This window comes from Citrus clementina, unplaced genomic scaffold, assembly GCF_000493195.1.
Source record: "Citrus clementina cultivar Clemenules unplaced genomic scaffold, Citrus_clementina_v1.0 scaffold_5, whole genome shotgun sequence".
NCBI classification, from domain to species: domain Eukaryota; kingdom Viridiplantae; phylum Streptophyta; class Magnoliopsida; order Sapindales; family Rutaceae; genus Citrus; species Citrus x clementina.
In genome coordinates, this window is record NW_006262201.1 from 22,067,340 (window position 1) to 22,090,525 (window position 23,186).

The window sequence follows — 23,186 nt, forward strand, 5'->3', positions numbered from 1 at the left end:
AATGTTCCTATTAAATTCCTTAAATACTAATCTATTGGGTTAGAATGTAAGTAAATTCATTTCCTATTGGATAAGTTCACATTTTCGTTATATTTTCTACTATTTAGGCTCAGTAATTTCAACTAATTATTCCATCATTTTTGTGTTGAGTATTTCCATTAACTTTGTAAGATTCCAATTATATAGGTTAGATACTAAATTTTTATTTTTTATAAATTTAGTTTTGTTAGATTAGTAACTTATTTTGGTTAAACTTATAGGTTCGTTTATTCACTTTTAAGTTCACTATTTTCGTGTTTTATATTCCTACTAATGTCGTTAAATACCAATATTTTGAGTTATATTTTAAACAACTTTCATTTCTATGAGATGAGTTCATAATTTTAGTTCAACCTCATTTCATGTGGGTTTATATATTTCAACTATTATTCCACTAATTTTGTTCAGAATATAAAAATGGAAGAAATAGTTATTTTTTTTGTAAATAATGGAGGATATAATTTAATGATAGATAGTAATACAATTAAGGATAACATAACTAAATATAGACAATATTATTATTCAGAACAATTGTATTTATCCGGAGAGCTCATGAAATTAGAATTGGAGAACTCATACTAATAAAGAATTGAAATTTCAACATAGATCCTATTCTCCTATTCACAGTTAGGAGAGAGGTTTATAGAAATAATTTTTCATGGAAATAATGGAATATTAATTATGTTGAGGATTATATAGATGAACTTGTGATTGATTATAATAGATTTTTAACTATTAAGCAAAGAGATGAAGACAATTGGAATAAATAAAGGATCAGAAGTGAATACTATCCTTCTAGCAACATTCTAATAGGATACAAAGATTTAATTATATATAAGCTTTGTTATATACATAAAGGATTAGAAGAAAACAATATTGCTAAGGATATAAAAAATATTATATATCACAAATACTTGATAGAATATAATGAAATATTATACAGATGGTATTATGAATATATTACTAGAACCATTGATAATTTCACAAAATATAGAAACCAATAAATTTCCACCTTCTCGCTATAGGCATAAAGGATTTACTTATGAAAGATTTCAACCATTTGATTTGGTAAATGATTTTGATATGTAAGGAAGTAATAAGTTAAACTAAATTTCTCTATATTTATTAAATAAATTTGGAAATCCTAATTGAACCATAAATGATATAGAAGAAAGTGCAAATGAAATACTTGAAATTAAAAGCTTTCAAGTTAAAATGTTAAAAGATCAAATGAGTGAAGAATTTGATTCACTCAAACAATTATAAAAGACTTCAAAATTAAAGATTAAGATAGATTGAAATAAGAAATCATTAATGTCATGAACACAAATTCAATTGAAGATAAATTAAATAAGATAGAAATTCAATTACATAAAATTGGAAAAATCGTTGAACAACTTGGTAATAAGTGACACGACTCAAAAGTGTATTACTCTCAAGTATAAGAGTGTCTAGTTATAATATAACCCGGTGAGACCGGGGTCGAACCACATGGAGTTTTAAATCTAGTAAAACTAAGAAAATTAATTGTGGGAAAAAGAAATTATTTGAAATCAATTTAAAAATAAGCTAAGGTTTAGGATCCACTCTCTGTATTCAAACTATAATTTTAATACTCTCTCATTTATATTTTGCCTCACTTTTACCAATTAATTATTATATCATTTAATTCTATGTGTGTGGATAAATATAGAATAAAGTACCTAATGTGCCACACTATATTAATGTATCGATATTATGTCAAAATACCATAAAATCCAGTGAGATTTATAAATTAACATGATATAAAAATAATTAGAAAAGAATTAAAAAAAATTCATTTGAGAAAATAATAATAATTAATAGTTTGAAATATTGAGCTTCACTCCTCACCTCAGTTTAATAAAATTAGCTACTCATATTGAAAGAAAACACAACACTTTTTTTATTTGATAAAATTTTTGAAATATATTACAAAGAAAATTGATACAAACGGAAATAAGAAAAGAAAAGAAACAAAGAAAGAAAGAAAATCTTCAGTCTCGGCTTCAGCTCTCAAATTTTGCTCTCCAGCTTCTCCCCGCTCTTCAATTTCTCCTCCCTTTTTATAGGCAACAATTGCCTTTAACTTTCTTTATTTTATTATTTATTTATTATTTTATTATTATTTTAAAATATATAAGTGTGTTGAAATGTGTGATGGTCAGGAGGCGTAATGGCCTCCTGACAATCACCAACGTGTTTTTGTTCTTTTATTTTTTATTTTTTGTTTTTATTTTATTGATTATTTACTATTACATTTCTTCAATTTTGTTCCAGTTGTTCTTCTTTGTTCCCGCTTTCAATTTCAATTCCATCTTTATTCCTGAAAACTATTTATAAGATAAAAATTAACAAATTACAAATTAATTTAACATAAAATATATTTGGGGAGTATTAAAATAATTTAGAAATAATGAACGCATTAATCGACACAATAAGTGAAAAACTAATAATTTTATCCTTATTAAATGTACACTTTTTAGTGTCAATCACACCCCCCAACCAGCTTATTGTTAGGCCCTAGCAATTTAAGCGATAAAAGTTTAGTAAAATTTCAAACTCAAATTGAAAATCATTTTTAAAAAAAATTGTGTTTACTTCTTCCATCAGATTAATGACAACAATCAAATAAAAGTATAAAAATTATCTTCAGCTTAAAGAAAATCACACCCTTTCAAAACAGTTCAGTAAAATCCTGTAAAATGATCAATCATCAGAGCTACATTAATCAAGCAACTTTTAAGAATGATACATCAAACCCCAAAATCTCACGATTAGGAGTGACTATCTCAAAAGAAGATATACTCCAAATTAATTTGTCACTCTAAAAAAATGGTAAATTTGAGAGAATAATAAAACAATATCACACGCTCTCACCAATATAAAAATTAATGCCCACAACTTAGAAATAAAATGATATCAAATCCAATGAATTACTAGCAAAATTTATTTTTATTTTTACTCATCACCACATCTTTTAGTCCATATTACCAGCTTTTACTTCAAATTATAGTTCCCAAAAATCGAGAAAGACTTTAATTAGGACGTAACGTAGGCTAGGGTTATGGCTAACAAAAAAGATAATAGGGAAAATAAAAATATATGTTTGAAAAATAGGGGACTTTTTGGAGATTATAAGGTGCTCTTTTTTTTTTTTTCAAAGGTTCAAAGGGGTTAACTATGGATTCTTTATAATAGGGTTGGCTAGAAAGGCTCAAACAGATCAAAGATAGCCTTCTGTCATCTTTTAGGATTCTATATAATCTTTCATATCCACTAGTTCAATGGACTTTTATATGCGGCTGCACAAACTTTTTTTTTTTAATATTGAGATCTTGTACAATAAATTGTGAAGCTGTATAGGCAAACAAGGTTACTCTTCAAGGATAACAGGCTCAAAAACTCGCTTGGTCTTTTTATAACATGTACATTCATCCAAATGGCTTAATCAATTTCACTCATTCAATTTCTCAATTTATATTTCAACATACAAAGGGAAAAACATAGTGTAATATAACTCAAGGCCAAAGATAAAACGAATACCAAAATTTGAAAATCATCATGTTATCCAATGTTAAAAGATCACACCAAAAAAGAAAATAATTTTTTTTTTAAGAAAGCACTAAAAATTTGGGACTAATTACAGAAACTTAAGGGAGATGATTAAGAGAAAAAGACCGAAAACAAAAAGTTAGAAACATTTTTTTTTTGGAAGAAAACACAAAAATTAAGAAAATGCGTTTCTAGAGATACTACATTCTATATTCTATCATCTTCGACTTAAATTTTTATCCAAAGTTAGTCTTTACAACAAAAATTAGTAAAAACATCACTAGGAATGAGACATTCCACAATTATCGACTATTCCCTCCCCCCAACCTAAATGAGACATTGTCCTCAATGTCTAAAGAAAGGAGTAGAGTTTAGAAGATATCACCTAGACACTGTTGGAAATATTTACAGACGGAGAGTTAAATCTAATTTACACTTTTTACGAGAGTTACTGCCATCGTTATCAGTTGCCCAATCCAACGCCAAAGTCATGGGATCTGGCTTTGGTTTGTAAGGTTGCAAAAGATCAAGTAACTCATTAGCAGTATGAGCACAAATGAAGAGTTTTTTCGCTAATGATGGAATGAAATAATTTTTTATTACATGATTAAGAAATGTTATTAAGCCATCATAAAAGTTATTAACATTTAACAAACCGATTGGTTTTTTATGGATATTCAAATAGGCCCAGGAAGCAAATGTAATTAGCGCCTCCAAAGTTGCAAGGTCTCCTGGCAAGAAAATAAAAACGTCAGCATGATTTAACATTTCAGATATTCTTTCTTGCATACCTGAGACAACTAACTCTTCTCCAATTGGTGAGTCTGGTAGCCATCCTAAAGGTTTTAAGGCTTTTGGAATGATGCCTAGCACTTGGCTTCCTCGAACGAAAGCAGCTTCAGAGACAAGCTTTGATAACCCTCGGTCACCTCCTCCATATAGAAGATGTAGTTTCCCCTCTGCTATAGCACGACCAAGATCTACGGCTACTGTTGTGCAAATTTTAATGTACTCGCAAGCGCACGAATCTATTGTAGTATAGATCAATGGTGACGAGTGTCGATCCCACGAGAAGGTGGATTTTAATTGTGTAGAATTAATTTTGTGAATGGGTGATTGGATTTGTGGTGGAAATGATTTGGAATATGCTAAAACTTAAATTAAAATGGCGAGAATAAATTCTATAATTGGTATTGAAATGGTGAGAATAAATTGAAGAGAATTCTATTGAAATGACGTACTTGGGTATCTGGATCCGTATCAACATGCATCATGGGCTAAATAATCCTTATTAATGCCAATTAAATCATGAGGGGGGAATCCACACCTCATGAACCACACTCTAATCAATATGGTGCTAAGGGCTTATCGTGCCAAATAATAATAACCTTGTACTAGAGGGCCGGTAAAACCAAGGCGGTACTAGACAAGATTAGTATTATTTGTCGACGAGAAGTCAAAACATCCACAAAAATTAGAGGGGAAGAGAAAATAAATTTACCAAATAAAGCCCATGACACATGTTGAGACTTCACCTTCAACCCAAGCTTGAAAGAAAATTAGCCACTCATAATTGAACTAGGGGCAAAATGAGAATTTATTAAAATACGAAGAAAATACAAGATGGAGAAGGAATTACAGAAAATGGATCCCAAAAATGGATTCAGAGCTATCAAATTAGAGGGGGGAGGCCCCCTTTTTATAGATACATGGAGTAAATCATGGCCATCGAATTAAAAACAGTTTGGACGCTCAGGATTGCGCCACGTCATCAGTCAACAGTACGCGGTTTGACCACGCTGATGAACAGTAACACGGTTTGACTCGGATGAACAGCAACGCGGTTTGACTCGGATGAACAGTAACGCGGTTTGGTTGAAAATAATCCAGTGTGATGCATGTACCGTACTCGAAATTTTTCGTCCACTGATATGCTGCCACGTCACCATCAACAGTACATAAGAATTTTAGCCCAACAGGAGCGTGACACCTCATCAGTCAATGCCACATCATCGGTCAATGCCATGTCATCGATCCGTCTATGTGAACAGTGTCGTGAACAGTAATGCAGACAGTACCGTACACGTGAATAATACCGTACATATGAATAGTGTGATTTTTCCTTTTATACTCCTCCTAAGGTTTTCGACCGTCCTGAGTTCAAAAGTGATGTCCGTTTTGCCGTCTGATCTCTTCTTTATTGTGAAATGACTATAATGCTCCTAAAATACATAAAATACTTAATTAAAATAAAACACATGTAATTAAATCACAAGAAGGTTAAATACATAAAAGTAAGGGTTGGTAGTAAAACTTGAAATGTAAAATGACGGTTTTCTCCTTTATAAATATGCATTTTCTAATACTCAACACACCCCCCAACCAGTTTATTGCTAGTCCCTAGCAAATAAAGCGAAAACAAAATTCAAATTCAAAATAATTTTTTTTTTAATAGAAACACTCGTATTTATTCCATTAGATTAATGATAGCAATCAAATAAAAGTATAAGCATTATCTTCAGTCTAAAGCAACATCACACCCACATCAACCATCCACATGAATCAGCCCAGTAGACTTTATTATAGCTACTTTCAAGAATGACATGTCAAACCCCAAAATCTCACTGGAAGTAGTGACACTCTCACAAAGAAATTAAAACCAATAAAAATAGTCACTCCAATGAATGGTAATTGAGAGAGAAAATAATAAAGAAGTGATATCACATACTCTCACCAAGATGAAATAAATATGCCCTCAGTTTAGAAATAATATGATCTCAAGTCAAATAAAAATGCAGGTCAACCCAATTTATTTATCTTTTTTTTCTTTTATTTATTTATTTATTTTTATTATGCACCACTATATCTTTTTAGCCCATATAACTAGCTTCTACTTCAAACTATAGTTTCCTAAAATCAAGGACTTTTATTAGGGCGTAACGTAGGCTAGGGATATGGCTAACAAAGAAGGGAAATAAGGAAAACAAAGTGTATGTTTGAGAAAAATGCAGAGAATTTTTTTATTTTTTTTGGAAGTTGCAAGGTGGATTTCACCTATTATTTTTATTTTATTTTTTCTTTTGAAACAACAACTTTTGTTTTTTTTTTTTGCTTTTATTTGGAATAACTTTACTGAACAACATAATTATTTACATTTTCTCAAACATAAATAGGTGATGAAACTTATAAGACATTGGGTAATACTCCAAATCGAAGTGGGTCAAGATGATAAGTTTGACAAAGAAAGGTTTTTTTTTTTTTTAAAGGCTCAAAAGGGTTAACTATGGATATTTGATAAAAGGGATGGCTAGAAAGGCTCAAACGGATCAAAGATGGCCTTTCCATCGTCTTTTAGGGCTCTAAATAATCTTCCATATCTACTAGTTAGATGGGCCTCCAAATGTAGCAACACACTTTTTTTTCTTTTTTTTCTTGTTTTTTTTTTAATTTTACAATTTTTTTTTAAGGGTTAACTCAAAAGAAATCTAGAGATCGTGTATACAATAATAAACTGTTAAGCTGTATAAAGAATGGGCAAAAGGGTTACTCTCCAAGAAAAATGATAGGCTCAAAAACTCACTTGGTACTTATTATGACATGTTCATTCCTTCAAGCAACTCATATTTGTCTCCGACATCAACATGTAGAGTAGCAAGCATAATGTAACATCACTTAAGACCAAAGATAATACAAATACTAAAATTTGAAATTAATCATGTCATCCAATGTTAAAACAAATCACACAATTTTTTTTTTAAACAACATTCTACCCCCCAACCTATTCTAAACATGAAAGGAAAATATGCATGTAGAAATGTGAAAATGATGCATAAAAACTAATTAGAAAAGTTACACGTAAAATGATAGAAAACGAAAATGGTTTTTTTTTTTTTAAGAAGATGCGTTTCTAGAGGCACTACACTCCATATTCAGCCATCTTCGACTCAAAAGTTGGAAAATATATATTTATAGAGGAGAAATTAAAAAGAAGAAGAAAAATGAACATCAAAACTTAATAAAGAAAAAGAAATTTATTTTTATTTTTTTATTTATTTTTATTTATTGTTTTTTTAATTAATTTTTTTTAAAACGATGAAGATGCGTTTTTAGAGTCACTACTCTCCATATTCAGCTATCTTCAACACAAAAAAGTTAGCAATAGTTAGTTTCTACAACAAAAAATTAGTAAAAACTTAACCAAAATTCCACAATTGTCGACTATTCCCTCCCCTCAACCAGAACGAAACATTGTCCTCAATGTTTGAAAGGAAAGAAGTAGAGTTTAGAAGACATTACCTGGGTGGTGTAACACAGAAGAAAATATTTACAAGCGGAGAGTTAAATCTAATTTGTACTTCTTACTGCGGCTACTGTTACCATCATTATTTGGATGCTCCAACACAAAGGTCCAGGGGTCTGGCTCTGGTCTATAAGCTTGTAACAGATCAAGTAGCTCATTAGCAGTGTGAGCACAAATAAAGAGTTTTTTCGCATTAGAGGGAATGAAATAGTTTTTTATTGCATGGTTAAGAAATGCGATAAAGCCATCATAAAAGTTATTGACATTTAACAAACCGATGGGTTTCTGGTGGATGTGCAGATGGGCCCAAGATGCTAGTGTGATAAGTGCCTCTAGTGTTGCAAGATCTCCTGGAAGGAAAATAAAAGCATCAGCATGATTAAGCATTTCAGTTATTCTTTCTTGCATACCTGAGACGACTAACTCTTCTCCAGTTAATGAGTCAGATGAACTGCCCAATGGTTTTAGGACTCTTGGAATGATGCCTAACACCTGACTTCCTCTGACAAAAGGTGCTTCAGAGACCATTTTTTATAACCCTCGGTTACCTCCTCCATACACCAAGTGTAATTTTCTCTCTGCTATACTTCGACCAAGATCGATGGCTGCCTCAACGAACTCTTTATGTTTGCCATAGGTAAATCCAGAAAGCACACAAATGTTCTTGAATTGTCTATTTGGAGTAGCTGCCATTGTGATACTTCTCAAAAAACAATTTGTGAGTGCTTGACAAAAAAAAATCACATTTAAGAGTCTTGGTGACAGTGGGTCACAGTTGTGTATGAGGTAACATGTCAGTGTCAAATAACGCGTAAAGCACGTGGCTCGCGAGTCAAAAAGGAAACAGTAAAAAGAAAAAAGCAAACAGTAATAAGGAAAAAGCAAACAGTAATAAAATTATTAAAAACAATAATACACACAATAAAACAATAGTGAAATAAAATAACAGTAAAGTGAAAGGATATTTACAGGTAGTTGCGACTGTGGCTCATATCTTCCTCTGGTTTTACGTCCAGAAACGGCTTGAACGCCCTCTATGGGTTGAGGATAGGCTTTCTATCCAGTTTTCTTATAAACTGGCAAACAGGGTCGTTTATATTCAGATTCCCGAGACTATATCGTGCATGCTCTTTCTGGAATAATGGTCATAACTGGAGAATCGCTCCTTGCACATATCCACTGGGATGCGTTTCAAGAGACGGAAGGATATCATCCAATGACTCCTTATTCAAGCCATCCCTAATGAATTGAATCTTATCTTCCCTATTATCAGACACCATTCCTAAAGAACATGGGTTTTTATTGCAACTCATTCTGGCACACTTATGACAAGCAACAGAAATTCGTCGAGCTCGTCGTTTTCTTGCATAATTTCCTTTACCACAACCAGGCATGTATGCAATAAATTTTGGAGGTAACTTACCTGTCGATCGTACTTTAGCCTCGATTAACCAATGGATGTCAGCAGGTATGTTATTTCTCATGAGCAATCGCATGCGTTCGGACCGAGCTTTATAGATCGTAAGAAGCGCATTCTGAGGAAGTGAAGGAAATCGCTTGTGAAGCTTCGCTAGAGTCTCGTTTCTGTCCATATCTTCGCTTCAGAATATCAGTTATTATGGGAAACTAAAGTAACCGACTTGATTGTCACAGAGTACCGTTATCCGCCACTTCATCGGGGTAACAAACTCAAGCACACAAACAGAAAAACAAATTAAAACAAACAAAGAAAATTAAAATCGTCCCCTTATTGAATTTACCTCAAGCTCCAACTGGATGTCGTAAACACTTCTCTCAATGTCTCGGAGTTGGCGTTCTAAACCCTTAACATAGGCTACTAACTCTAGTGATTGTAGAGCCCAAATGCGATGTGTTTTACAAAATTGAATCTGCCTTTTGAGATGAGTTTTAACACGTTGAAGTGGTTTAAGAATGTTCAGAAGGAACGGTCTAAGTAATGTACTCATGATTAAAAATGATAAAAGAAAACTTAATAGTTAAACAAACATATTTATGCAAAAATAATTTCAATTAGCAGAAGAATAATATAAAGAAAGAAAAAAAATCAAATCAACGAAAAGAAAAAAAAATCAATTCAAATCTGGTGGGTCACTCAAATTTATTTCGGTGTCTTCTCCATGTGGTTGGTACTCTAGATATGACTTTAATCTTTGACCATTAACTTTAAACGTGACACCGTTCTTTGGGTCCTTAATTTCAATTGCCCCATGTGGAAAAACAGTATGAACAATAAAGGGACCAGACCATCGAGAGCGTAACTTACCTGGGAATAAGTGCAAGCGAGAATTGAATAAAAGCACTTTCTGACCTGGAGTGAACGATTTTCTCATAATTTGTTTATCATGGAAGACTTTCATTCGTTGCTTATAAATCGTGGCATTTTTGTATGCATCATTGCGAATTTCTTCAAGTTCTGCCAGTTGTAATCTTCTTTCTGAGCTGGCTTGCTGCATGTCAAAGTTGAATTTCTTGATGGCCCAATACGCACGATGCTCGAGTTCCACAGGTAGGTGGCAAGCTTTTCCATACACTAGCCTGTAGGGTGACATCCCAATCGGGGTCTTGAAAGCCGTTCTATATGCCCATAAGGCATCATCAAGTCTTAATGACCAATCTTTTCTGTCCGGCCTCACAGTCTTTTCTAATATGTGCTTTATTTCTCGATTGGAGATCTCAACTTGGCCACTGGTTTGTGGATGATACGGGGTCGCCACTTTGTGTGTGATTGAATACTTTGTCAAAAGAGCTTTGAATGCTTTGTTACAAAAGTGGGCACCACCATCACGGATTATTGCTCGAGGGAATCCAAAGCGTGAGACAATATTGCTTTTCAAAAATCCTATCACCATTTTGTGATCATTGGTTCTGCATGGAATTGCTTCTACCCATTTCAATACATAGTCAACAGCAACCAATATGTATTGATGGCCAAGAGAAGGGGGAAAGGGTCCCATGAAGTCGATACCACATACATCAAAAATCTCAACCACTAAAATTGGATTTAGTGGCATTATGTTCCTTCGTGTAATGCTCCCCATTCGTTGACACCTATCACATGAAAAACAGAAAGTGTAAGCGTCTCGAAATATAGTTGGCCAATAGAAACCACATTGCAAAACTTTAGTAGCTGTTTTCTTAGCACTGAAATGGCCTCCACAAGCTTGTTCATGGCAGAATGAAAGGATATTCTGAATTTCACTTTTTGGGAAACATCGTCTAACAATTTGGTCTGCACAATACTTGAACAAATAAGGGTCATCCCAAAAGAAATTCTTTATTTCTGCAAAGAATTTAACCTTGTCTTGCTTGGTCCAATGCTCAGGAAGTTTACCTGTAACAAGATAATTAACTATATCAGCATACCAAGGTAATACTTCCACATTCATTAATTGTTCATCTGGAAATGACTCATTCAATGGTAATGATTCTGTAATTGTGTCAAAATGGAGACGAGAGAGGTGGTCTGCCACAACATTTTCTGTCCCTTTCTTATCTTTGAACTCCAAGTCAAATTCCTGCAAAAGTAACACCCAACGAATTAGTCTAGCTTTTGCATCTTTCTTTGTAAGAAGATATTTAAGAGCAGCATGATCTGTGAACACGATTATTTTACAACCAATGAGATAAGATCGAAATTTCTCCAATGCAAACACTACTGCTAGCATTTCTTTTTCAGTAGTTGAATAGTTCAACTGTGCATCATTCAATGTCATACTAGCATAGTAAATAACGTGGGGAATTCGATCAACTCTTTGTCCTAATACTGCTCCTACTGCATAATCAGATGCATCACACATGAGCTCAAATGGTAAGCTCCAGTTTGGGGGCTGAATGATGGGTGATGATGTCAACAATTGCTTTAGTTTTTCAAATGCCACAAGACATGAATCATCAAAGATAAAAGGTACATCCTTAGCAAGTAAATTGCATAAGGGTTTAGAAACTTTGCTAAAATCTTTAATAAAACGTCTATAGAAACCAGCATGCCCAAGGAAAGATCTTACTTCTCTGACTGTTTTGGGTGGAGGAAGATTAGAAATGAGATCCACCTTGGCTTTGTCAACCTCAATACCTTTGCTCGAAATGATGTGACCGAGAACAATACCTTGTTTTACCATAAAATGGCACTTCTCCCAATTTAAGACTAAGTTCTTCTCGATACATCTCCGCAGAACTAATGTTAGATGATGTAAACATTGATCAAATGAATAACCAAAGACAGAAAAGTCATCCATAAAGACTTCAAGGAATCATTCAACCATATCAGAAAAAATGCTCAACATGCATCGTTGAAATGTAGCAGGTGCATTGCATAATCCAAATGGCATTCTCCTATATGCAAATGTGCCAAAAGGGCAAGTGAAAGTAGTTTTCTCTTGATCTTTTGGTGCTATGGGAATTTGATTATATCCTGAGTAGCCATCTAGAAAGCAATAAAATTCATGGCCTGCTAATCTATCAAGCATTTGATCGATAAATGGTAAAGAAAAATGGTCTTTACGTGTGACAGAATTCAACTTTCTATAATCAATGCAAACACGCCATCCTGTAGTTACTCTAGTGGGTATCAATTCATTATCAGCATTGGTAACTACTGTGACTCCTGACTTTTTGGGGACAACTTGTACAAGACTGACCCATGAACTATCAGAAATTGGGTAAATGATACCTGCATCTAATAGCTTAAGGACTTCTGTTCTGACAACTTCTTTCATATTAGGATTTAACCGACGTTGCATTTCCCTAGTAGATTTAGCATTTTCATCAAGGTGAATGTAATGCATGCAGTCTACTGGATTTATACCTTTTATGTCTGCTATAGTCCATCCTAATGCTCCTCTGTGCTCTTTTAAAACATCCAACAACTTACCTTTTTGTTCATCATTTAGGGATGATGAGATGATTACCGGTAGAGTACTTTCTTCTCCCAAAAATGCATATTCCAGAGTGTTGGGTAATGGTTTGAGCTTGAGTTTTGGTGGTGATTCTGATGATGGGATGAGTTTCTTCTCTGATGGTGCTAGTTGCTCAACTCTTGACTTCCATTTATTAGTGTCCATAAATGGTGCTGAGTCAAGTAGGGCGTTGACCTCATCGACCGATCTGTCAATATCAAAATCCAAACCAAAGTGAGTTAAACATGTTTGTAAAGGATCATCACTAAGGTTTGAAACAAAAGTATCATCAACTAATGCTTCAATTAAATCCACATCAACAATTCCATCATCTGCACTGTGAGGTTGTTTGGCAATGTTGAAGATGTTCAGCTCCATAGTCATGTTGCCGAAGGACAACTGTATATTTTCGGTCCTGCATTGAATGTGAGCATCCGCAATTGCCAAGAAAGGTCGGCCTAGAATAATGGGGATGTGCTTCCTCGAGTCCTGTATTGGTTGAGTGTCAATTACAATGAAATCAACAAGAAAATAAAACTTGTCTACCTGGATAAGCACGTCCTCGACAATACCACGAGGTATTTTTGTGGACCGATCTGCAAGTTGTAACACCACTGGAGTTGGGTGTAATTCTCCAAGTCCAAGTTTCACAAACACTGAATAAGGTACCAGATTTACACTAGCTCATAAATCCAACAAAGCATTCTCAATTGTGTGGTTCCCTATGCTACATGAGATAGTGGAGGAGCCTGGGTCTTTGCATTTTAAAGGAATTTTGTGTTGGAGTATAGAACTAATGTTTTTTGTTAAAAATGCCTTCTTTTGAACATGCATATTTCTCTTTTTAGTACAAAGGTCTTTAAGAAACTTGGCATAAGATGGAACTTGCTTAATAGCATCAAGCAAAGGGATATTAACACTTACCTGTTTGAAGATTTCAAGAATCTCACCTATGGATTTTTCCTTTTTTCCTTTAGCTAACCTCTGAGGAAATGGAGCTTTCGGAACATATTCTTGTGGGTTGGTTTCTTCTTTCTCCTCCGGTGATGAGTCCTCAACACTCACAGCTACAATTTGATTTTCTTTTGTCACCGGCATCTCCACTTTGTTGTCGACTTCTTTTCCTTTTCGCAAGGTCATGACTGCTTTGACCTCTCCATGCTGCTGTGGTGAACTGGTACTTGCTTCACGTACTCCTTTAGGGTTAGGCACTGATTGACTTGGAAATTTGCCTTTCTCAACAGTAATTGCCAAGGTCTGAACTGAAGAAGCAAGTTGTCCCACCATCTTCTCGGGGCTTGAAACTGATTGAGCTTGTGTGTTGAAGCCTGCTCTTAGCTTTTTTCGTAGTCCATCAATGGTGCGGTTCTGTTGCTCAATCGTAGAGTGAGTAAGATTCTTGAGATTTTGGAATGAATCCTCCCATGGTCTAGGTTGAGAGTAGTTCTGGTTCTGATTGATGGTCTAAATGGGGGCTGAGAGGCTTGAGGATTTTGAGAAATTTGTTGCATTGGTGGAGTTAGAGCCGCTGGTCCATTCTGTTGGAATCCTTGAGACCATGAAAAATTGGGGTGGTCTCTCCATCCAGGGTTATATGTGTTGGAGTATGGGTTGTAATTTGATGGTTTTCTCATTACACCTATGGCATTGGCTTGATCTGAGTATGAGTCATGGTCATGTGGCTCTGTTGATTTAGCAGTCGATAACGATGCTATTTGTCGAGCAAGACCTTCAACCATCTCCTTGACTTCTTTGATTCCCGAAGTTGACTCGCCAATTTGAACCTCATTTACTACCTTAATTCTTCTAGTATTCCTAATTGATCGACTCCGTTGTTGGGAATTATCTGCTTGTCGCTGAAAGAATTCCCAAATCTTTGATGCACTTTTTGACATTAGCTCTCCTCCACTTGTTGCCATTAGCCATTCTTGCACATTCGGCAATAATCCCTCTAAAAAGTATTGGCATTGGTGCCATTTCTTGTACCCATGATGTGGACACTTCAAGAGTAGCCCATTGAATCGCTCCCATGTTTCGAAAAACTGCTCGTCCTCTCTCTGGGTAAACTTCGAGATTTCCCTGTGAATAGCATTAGTTTTATGCACTGGGAAATATTTATTCAAAAATTTTGTAACCATTTGTTCCCATGATGTGATGCTATTAGCAGGTAAAGTATTTAACCATGAACGAGCTCTATCCTTTAAAGAAAATGGGAATAATCTGAGTTTAACATCATCGTCTGAAAAATTTTCGTATTTAAAAGTTTGACAAATGGCATGAAAATCATTCAGATGATTATATGGGTCCTCATTTTCTAAGCCATAGAATGTGGGGAGACAATTTAACACACTAGGTTTTAGTTCAAAACTCCTAGCAGCTACATTTGGGTATCTTATGCATGATGTGCTCAAATTAGCTAAGGGACTAAAATAGTCATTAAATGGCCTCTCCTGTGGTGCTTGTAAATCCATTCCAAATTTATTTTTAATGTGCTTTTGTGTGCGAAGTGTTTTTTCTAATTCAAGGTCTATAGGTTCAAGATTAGGAAATAATGACTTACGACCATGCATGCAAAACAAATAAAATAAAAATAAAGATGGGAACAAAACAAATAAAAATAAAGAAGAGAGAGAAATTATGATACCAACCTTATTGCGCTATTACAACCTTTCTATAAAAATACACAAAAATAAATACGTGAAATAAATTAACTAAAAATTAAATTAATAAAATAAAAAAAAATTACAAAGAAAAATAAATTGAAAATTAAATTACAGAATTTTAAAGAAGAGAAAAAGGAAAGAAATACTAACCTTTAAATGTAGATTCACTTTTTTTTTTCTTTTTTTTTAATAATAAAAAAAATACAAGAAAACAAATAAAAGAAATTATTCACAAAAATTAATTCTAAAAATTACTTACCTCCCCGGCAACAGCGCCAAAAACTTATTGTGCAAATTTTAATGTACTCGCAAGCGCACGAATCTATTGTAGTATAGATCAATGGTGACGAGTGTCGATCCCACGAGGAGGTGGATTTTAATTGTGTAGAATTAATTTTGTGAATGGGTGATTGGATTTGTGGTGGAAATGATTTGGAATATGCTAAAACTTAAATTAAAATGGCGAGAATAAATTCTAAAATTGGTATTGAAATGGTGAGAATAAATTGAAGAGAATTCTATTGAAATGACGTACTTAGGTATCTGGATCCGTATCAACATGCATCATGGGCTAAATAATCCTTATTAATGCCAATTAAATCATGAGGGGGGAATCCACACCTCATGAACCACACTCTAATCAATATGGTGCTAAGAGCTTATCGTGCCAAATAATAATAACTTTGTACTAGAGGACCGGTGAAACCAAGGCGGTACTAGACAAGATTAGTATTATTTGTCGACAAGAAGTCAAAACATCCACAAAAATTAGAGGGGAAGAGAAAATAAATTTACCAAATAAAGCCCATAACACATGTTGAGACTTCACTTTCAACCCAAGCTTAAAAGAAAATTAGCCACTCATAATTAAACTAGGGGCAAAATGGGAATTTATTAAAATATGAATAAAATACAAGATGGAGAAGGAATTACAGAAAATGGATTCAGAGCTATCAAATTAGGGGGGAGTCCCCCGTTTTGTAGATACATGGAGTAAATCATGGCCATCGGATTAAAAACAGTTTGGACGCTCATGATTACGCCACGTCGTCAGTCAACAGTACGCGGTTTGACCACGCGGATGAACAGTAACACGGTTTGACTCGGATGAACGCTAATGCGGTTTGGTTGAAAATAATCCAGTGTGATGCATGTACCGTACGCGAGATTTTTCGTCCACTGATATGCTGCCACGTCACCATCAACAGTACATAAGAATTTTAGCCCAACAGGATCGTGACACCTCATTAGTCAATGCCACATCATTGGTCAATGCCACATCATCGATCCGTCTATGTGAACAGTGTCGTGAACAGTAATTCAGACAGTACCGTACACGTGAATAGTACCGTACATATGAATAGTGTCATTTTTCCTTTTATACTCCTCCTAAGGTTTTCGACCGTCCTGAGTTCAAAAGTGATGTCCGTTTTACCGTCTGATCTCTCTTTTATTGTGAAATGACTATAATGCCCCTAAAATACATAAAATACTTAATTAAAATAAAACACATGTAATTAAATCACAAGAAGGTTAAATACATAAAAGTAAGGGTTGGTAGTAAAACTTGAAATGTAAAATGACGGTTTTCTCCTTTATAAATATGCATTTTCTAACACTCAACAGCTACTTAAACGAACTCCTTATACTTTTCATAGTGAAATCCAGAAAGCACACAAACGTTTTTAAGTTGACTGCTTGAAGTTGCTGCCATTACAAAAATTCTAAAAAGAAACAATTTGTGAGTGCTTGAAAAGGAGTTCCTATTTAAGGATCTTGGTGACGGACATAATGATGTACATCTGTAAATGGGGTGGTGTGTTTGTCAAATGACGTGTGAAGCTTTTAATTAATAATTCAAATGCAAACAATGAAAAGAAAAAGCAAACGGTGATTAGATAAAATAAAAAAAACAATAATAATAATAATGCAAAAGATAAAAGAACGGTAAAATAAAAGGATATTTACTGGTAGTTGTGATTGTTGCTCACATCTTCCTCTGGTTTTACATCCAGTAACGGCTTGAACGCCCTCTATGGGTCGAGGATAGGGTTCTCATCTAGTTTTCTTATAAACTAGTAAACAAGGTCTTTTAGAGTCAGATTCTCAAGCCTAAACTGTGCACTTTCCTTTTGGAACAACTTCCACAAATTTTGAATTTCACGTTGAACATATCCGCTCGGATGCGTCTCAAGAGATCGTAAGATATCATCCAATGATTCTTTACTCATGCTATCCTTAGCGAATTTGATTTTATCTTCACGATTTACAGAAACCATTCCTAAAGCTTTACAACGTGGATTTTTGCAAGCAAGTCTTACACAATGAGAACATTCAGAGCCAAGTCGCTTAGCTCTTCTTTTCTTAGCAAATGTACTTTTACCAAAACCAGGCATGTAGGAAATGAATGGATCAGAAAACTCACCTGTCAATCAGACCTTTGCTTCGATTAACCAGCGAATGTCAGTAGAAATCCCATTGATCATTAACAAACGCAGTCGTTCACAATGAGCTTTGTAACTCTTCTTAAGAGCATTTTGAGGGAGAGAATGAAAATGTTGATGCAAATTTTGTTGTATTTCTTCCATGCTTGACATTGAGGTTTCAGTTATTGTGGGAAACTGAGAATACCGACTTAAAAAGTCACGGAGTACCGTTATCCACCATTTATACGAGAGAGTGAATCAAAACAAAACAAATCAAATCTGCAAAATCAAATCAAAAGTGAAAAATAACAATAAAATAAAACAAAAACACACAAGGAATATAACACACCTTCGTCCTTTTATTGAATCTAGTTCCAATTGCAGATTATAAATACCATCATCTATTTCCTTGAGTTGTCTTTCTAGATCTTTCACGTGAGATACTAACTTTGGTGGTTGCAGATCCCAAATGGGATGTAATTTACAAAATCGGAGCAATTTCCTCAAGTGAAATTTTACATGAAAAAGTTTTTTAAAATGATCAAAAAGGAAATTTCTCATGGAGGTACTCATGACAAGTATAAAAATTTGGTGAGCTAAATCACAATTGATAAAAATTTGGTGAGCTAAATCACAATTGTCAAACAACACACAATTAAAACAATGTAATGCACTCCATTCAAGACATAGGGAAAAGGAAAAAGAAAAAGAAATCAAATAATTCAAACGATAAAGTAACAGTAAATCAAATTCACAAAACGTTGAAATGAAAAGGCTTAATCAAAATTTTGGTGGGTCACTCAAATGGAATTTGGTATTTGCTTCATGTGGTTGGTATTCCATATATGGTTTCAATTTTTGGCCATTAACTTTAAATGTGACACCATCCTTTGGATTCTCAATTTCTACGGCTCCATATGGATACACAGTTTTTACAACAAATGGACCATTCAACTTTGACTTTAAATTCCCTGGAAATAAATGAAAACGAGAATTATAAACCAACACTTTTTCACCAATTTCAAATGTTTTCCGAAAAATTCTTTTGTCATGAAAAAATGTGGTTCTTGCCTTAATAATTTTGGAATTACCATATGCATCATTTGTTAATTCCTCAAGTTCATTTATTTGCAATTTACGCACATTGCCAGCATCATCAAGATTTGAATTAAAAGCTTTAATGGCCCAAAATGATTTATGTTCAAGTTCTACTGGTAAGTGGCAAGATTTTCCATAAACAAGTCGATAGGGTGACATTCCTAAAGATGTTTTAAAAGCAGTACGATATGCCCAAAGTGCATCAATTAGTCGAAGAGACCAATCTATACGGTTTGGATTAACTATTTTTTCTAAAATTTGTTTTATCTCCCTATTTGCTAATTCAACTTGACCACTTGTTTGAGGGTGATAAAGGGTAGCAACCTTATGTGTAATTCCATATTTCTTCATTAAAGACTCAAATGGCTTATTACAAAAATGCTTACCTCCATCACTGATAATGACTCGAGGTTTTCCAAATCTGCTCAAAATATTTTCTTTTAAAAAGCGGATCACAATCTTGTGATCATTGTGCTGACAAGGAATTGTCTCGATCTATTTTGAAACATAATAAACAACAACCAAAATGTATACAAATCCAAATGATGATGGAAAAAGACCCATAAAATCAATTCCCCAACAATCAAATATTTCAATGACAAGGATGGGGTTTAAAGGCCTCATGTTCCGCTTTGAAATAGACCCTATCATTTGACAACTCTTACACATTTTACAGAATGCATGTGAATCTTTAAATAATGTAGGCCAATAAAATCCACACTGTAATATTTTGCAGCTGTCTTTTTTGAAGAAAAATGGCCACCGCATGCTTCAGAATGACAAAATTGAATGACCCTACTTACCTCGTCGTTTGGTATGCATCTTCAAAAAATTTGATCGGAGCAGTACTTGAACAGGTATGGCTCATCCCAGTAAAAGCTTTTTACTTCTGTTAAGAATTTTTTCTTGTCTTGGGAACTCCAGTCACATGGCATTTCACCTATTGCAAGATAATTAACAATATTAGCATACCAAGGCATTTTGTTTATAGAAAACAAAAATTCATCAGGGAAAGAATCATTGATGAGTGTTGTTTCAATTGAAGACTCATTTGTAAGTCTTGAAAGATGATCTGCAACAACATTTTCAGCGCCCTTTTTGTCCTTGATTGTCAAATTAAATTCTTAAAGTAGCAAAATCCATCGTATCAACCTTGGTTTGGCATCCTGTTTTGACATTAAATATCTCACAGTAGCATGATCAAAATAAACAACAATAGATGAACTAATTAAATACGAAATTTATCCAATGCAAATATTATAGCAAGTAGTTCTTTCTCAGTTGTAGTGTAATTCATTTGAGCAGTATTCAAAGTTCTACTTGCATAATAGATGACAAAGGGCTTACCTTCCTTTTTTTGACCCAGAACAGCGCCAACGGTATAATCACTAGCATCACACATTAGCTCAAAAGGTAAAGACCAATCAGGGGGTTGCATTATTGGGGCTGATGTCAAAAGACTAATTATCTTTTCAAAAGCTTGTTGACAATCTTTAGTCCATTCAAATTGTGTGTCTTTTATTAGGAGGTTACAAATTGGTCTAGATAAGGCACTAAAATCTTTTATAAACCTCCTATAAAATCCTGCATGTCCTAAAAAAGAACGGACTTCTCTAATTGTCTTTAGTGAGGGTAATTTTGAAATGACTTCAACTTTGGCTTTATCAACTTCGATTCCTTTTGAAAACACAATATGGCCCAAGATAATTCCAGAAGTGGTCATGAAATGACATTTTTCCCAATTTAAAACGAGTCCTTTTTCTTTGCACTTTTCCAAAACGTTTTCTAGATTATCAAGACATGTATCAAAAGAATTACCAAATACAGTTAAATCATCCATAAAAACCTCTAGACAATTTTCAACCATTTCACTAAAAATGCTTAGCATGCACCTTTGAAATGTTGCAGGAGCATTACAAAGTCCAAAGGGCATTCTCCTAAATGCAAATGTTCCAAATGGGCATGTGAATGTGGTCTTTTCCTGGTCTTCTAAGGCTATAGGGATTTGATAATAGCCAGAGTAGCCATCAAGAAAGTAGTAGTAAGGATGTCCAGTTACTCTTTCGAGAATTTGGTCTAGAAATAGAAGGGGAAAATGAACTTTTCTAGTGGCATAATTTAATTTTCTATAATCAATGCACATGCGCCAACTAGATAGAATTCGTGTTAGGATTGATTCACCTTTTCATTTTTTACAATAGTTATTCCAGATTTTTTGGTACTGCTTGTGTTGGACTTACCCATTTACTATTAGAGATATGGTAGATAATTCCTACATCTAGTAGTTTAAGGATCTCATTTTTTACCACTTCTTTCATATGAGGGTTTAGTCTTTTAGCATTTTCCTCTAAGTGTATTCGGTGTGTGCAAATTAAAGGATTAATGCCTTTCATGTCTTTTAAGGTCCAATCAAATGCAAATTTTATGCCTTTTTAGTACAGATAACAACTTACCCTCTTGATCATGTGTGAGTTGAGAAGAAATTACCACCAGATAGAAGAAATTACCACCGGATATGTCTGCTGCTCTCCAAGATAGGCATACTTCAATTCTTCTGGTAAGGGCTTTAATTCGAGCTCTGGTGCTTCCTCTTCGTTTGCTTCTTCAAGTTGTACCGTATCTTCAAAGTTTGATTGGTCATCGTCACTTATAGGTACCTGCATAGAATCAAGTGTAGGACATATGTTAGCAGTATCAAATGATTGGCTCATCCTGAATGTGTTCCTCAATGATTGGCTCGATGAGATCAATATCATCATTCTCATTATCATCATCTTCTTGGTGGTGAGGTTGTTTACACATGTTGAACACATTGAGTTCCAGTGTCATGTTGCCAAAAGATAAATTCATTAATCCATTCATGCAATTTATCAAAGCATTAGCAGTAGCTAAAAATGGTCGACCCAATATAACAGGAATTTATTTGCATTTATTAGCAATCGGTTCCGTTTCCAAAACAATAAAATCCACAGGATACATGAATTTATCGACCTGGACTAATACATCTTCAATTATTCCTTTTGAAACCTTAATCGATCTATCAGCAAGTAAAAGAGTGGTAGAAGTTGGTTTTAACTCACCGAGATTGAGTTGTTGGTACACTGAGTAAGGAAGTAAATTAACACTAGCACCAAGATAAAGTAAATCATGTCTAATTTTATGATCCCCAATAGTGCAAGAAATAGTTGGACAACCAGGATCCTTGTATTTCAAAGCACTATTGGTTGAGAGAATAGAACTTACCTGTTATGCTAGAAAAGCTCTCTTTTGCACCTTATGTTTCCTTTTCACCGTACACAGATTTTTCAAAAATTTAGCATAGGACGGCACCTGTTTAATGACATCCAGCAGAGGAATGTTGACCTTTACTTGTTTAAAAACTTCATAAATTTCTGGACTGTGGTTTGATTTCTTTGGCTTGATTAGTGCTTGAGGAAATTGGGGTACAAGAGGAGAGTTGGTTATTTCTTCATAGGTTAAAGGTTCGACAAACTCTTCTTTATTTTTTGAAATTGAATCTTTACTAGTTTCACGAGGGTCCACAATGTGTTTTTCAACTACTTTACCACCACAAAGGGTTATAACCGATTTGACTTGACTCATATTTTGGTTTCCTGAATTTCCCATTTTAGGATGTTGTTGACTCTTGGGGTTTGGTTCAGGTTGAGCAAGAAACTTTCCTTTTTCATGTATGGTTAGAGCAGATATAAGTTTGGAGATAGTTTCTATAGGTTTGCATCTTTTGGTTATTGATTGACTCTTGTTTTTCAATAAACGAATGCAATATTTCTTTTAGAGTTTTTCTTGGTGGTGGGACATACGGTGGGTAACTCTGGGAGTTTTGGAAATTTTGACGTGGAGGGACTAGTTGTGAAGGTTGTGCAGAATTGTCATTTCTCCAACTGAAATTTGGGTGGTTTCTCCAACCAGAGTTGTAAGTTTGGGAGTATGAATTTGGATTTGGCCTTTTGAAATTGTCAACAACATTTACTTGTTCATGCAGACTTTCTCTCAGAGCTGGTAAAGTTGGACAGTCCTGTGTAGAATGGTCAGTAGAATCGCAAACATAACATGAAATATTTTGAACAGACTTTACATGATCATTCTTTTTCGACTCTAATGCTTCGACTTTTCTAGCTAATGATGCAAATTTGGCTTGAAAATCATGGTC

The 23,186-nt window shown here is 34.2% G+C and overlaps 1 non-coding gene and 1 pseudogene across 1 annotated transcript; both read left to right on the top strand.

Annotated features, from left to right (window-relative positions):
• LOC112098026 overlaps positions 1-23,186 on the top strand; it is a 205,229-nt pseudogene that overhangs the window by 149,532 nt on the left and 32,511 nt on the right.
• LOC112098704 lies at positions 14,812-14,915 on the top strand. The gene has a single exon (XR_002905813.1). It is a non-coding gene; the product is annotated as a small nucleolar RNA R71 (small nucleolar RNA).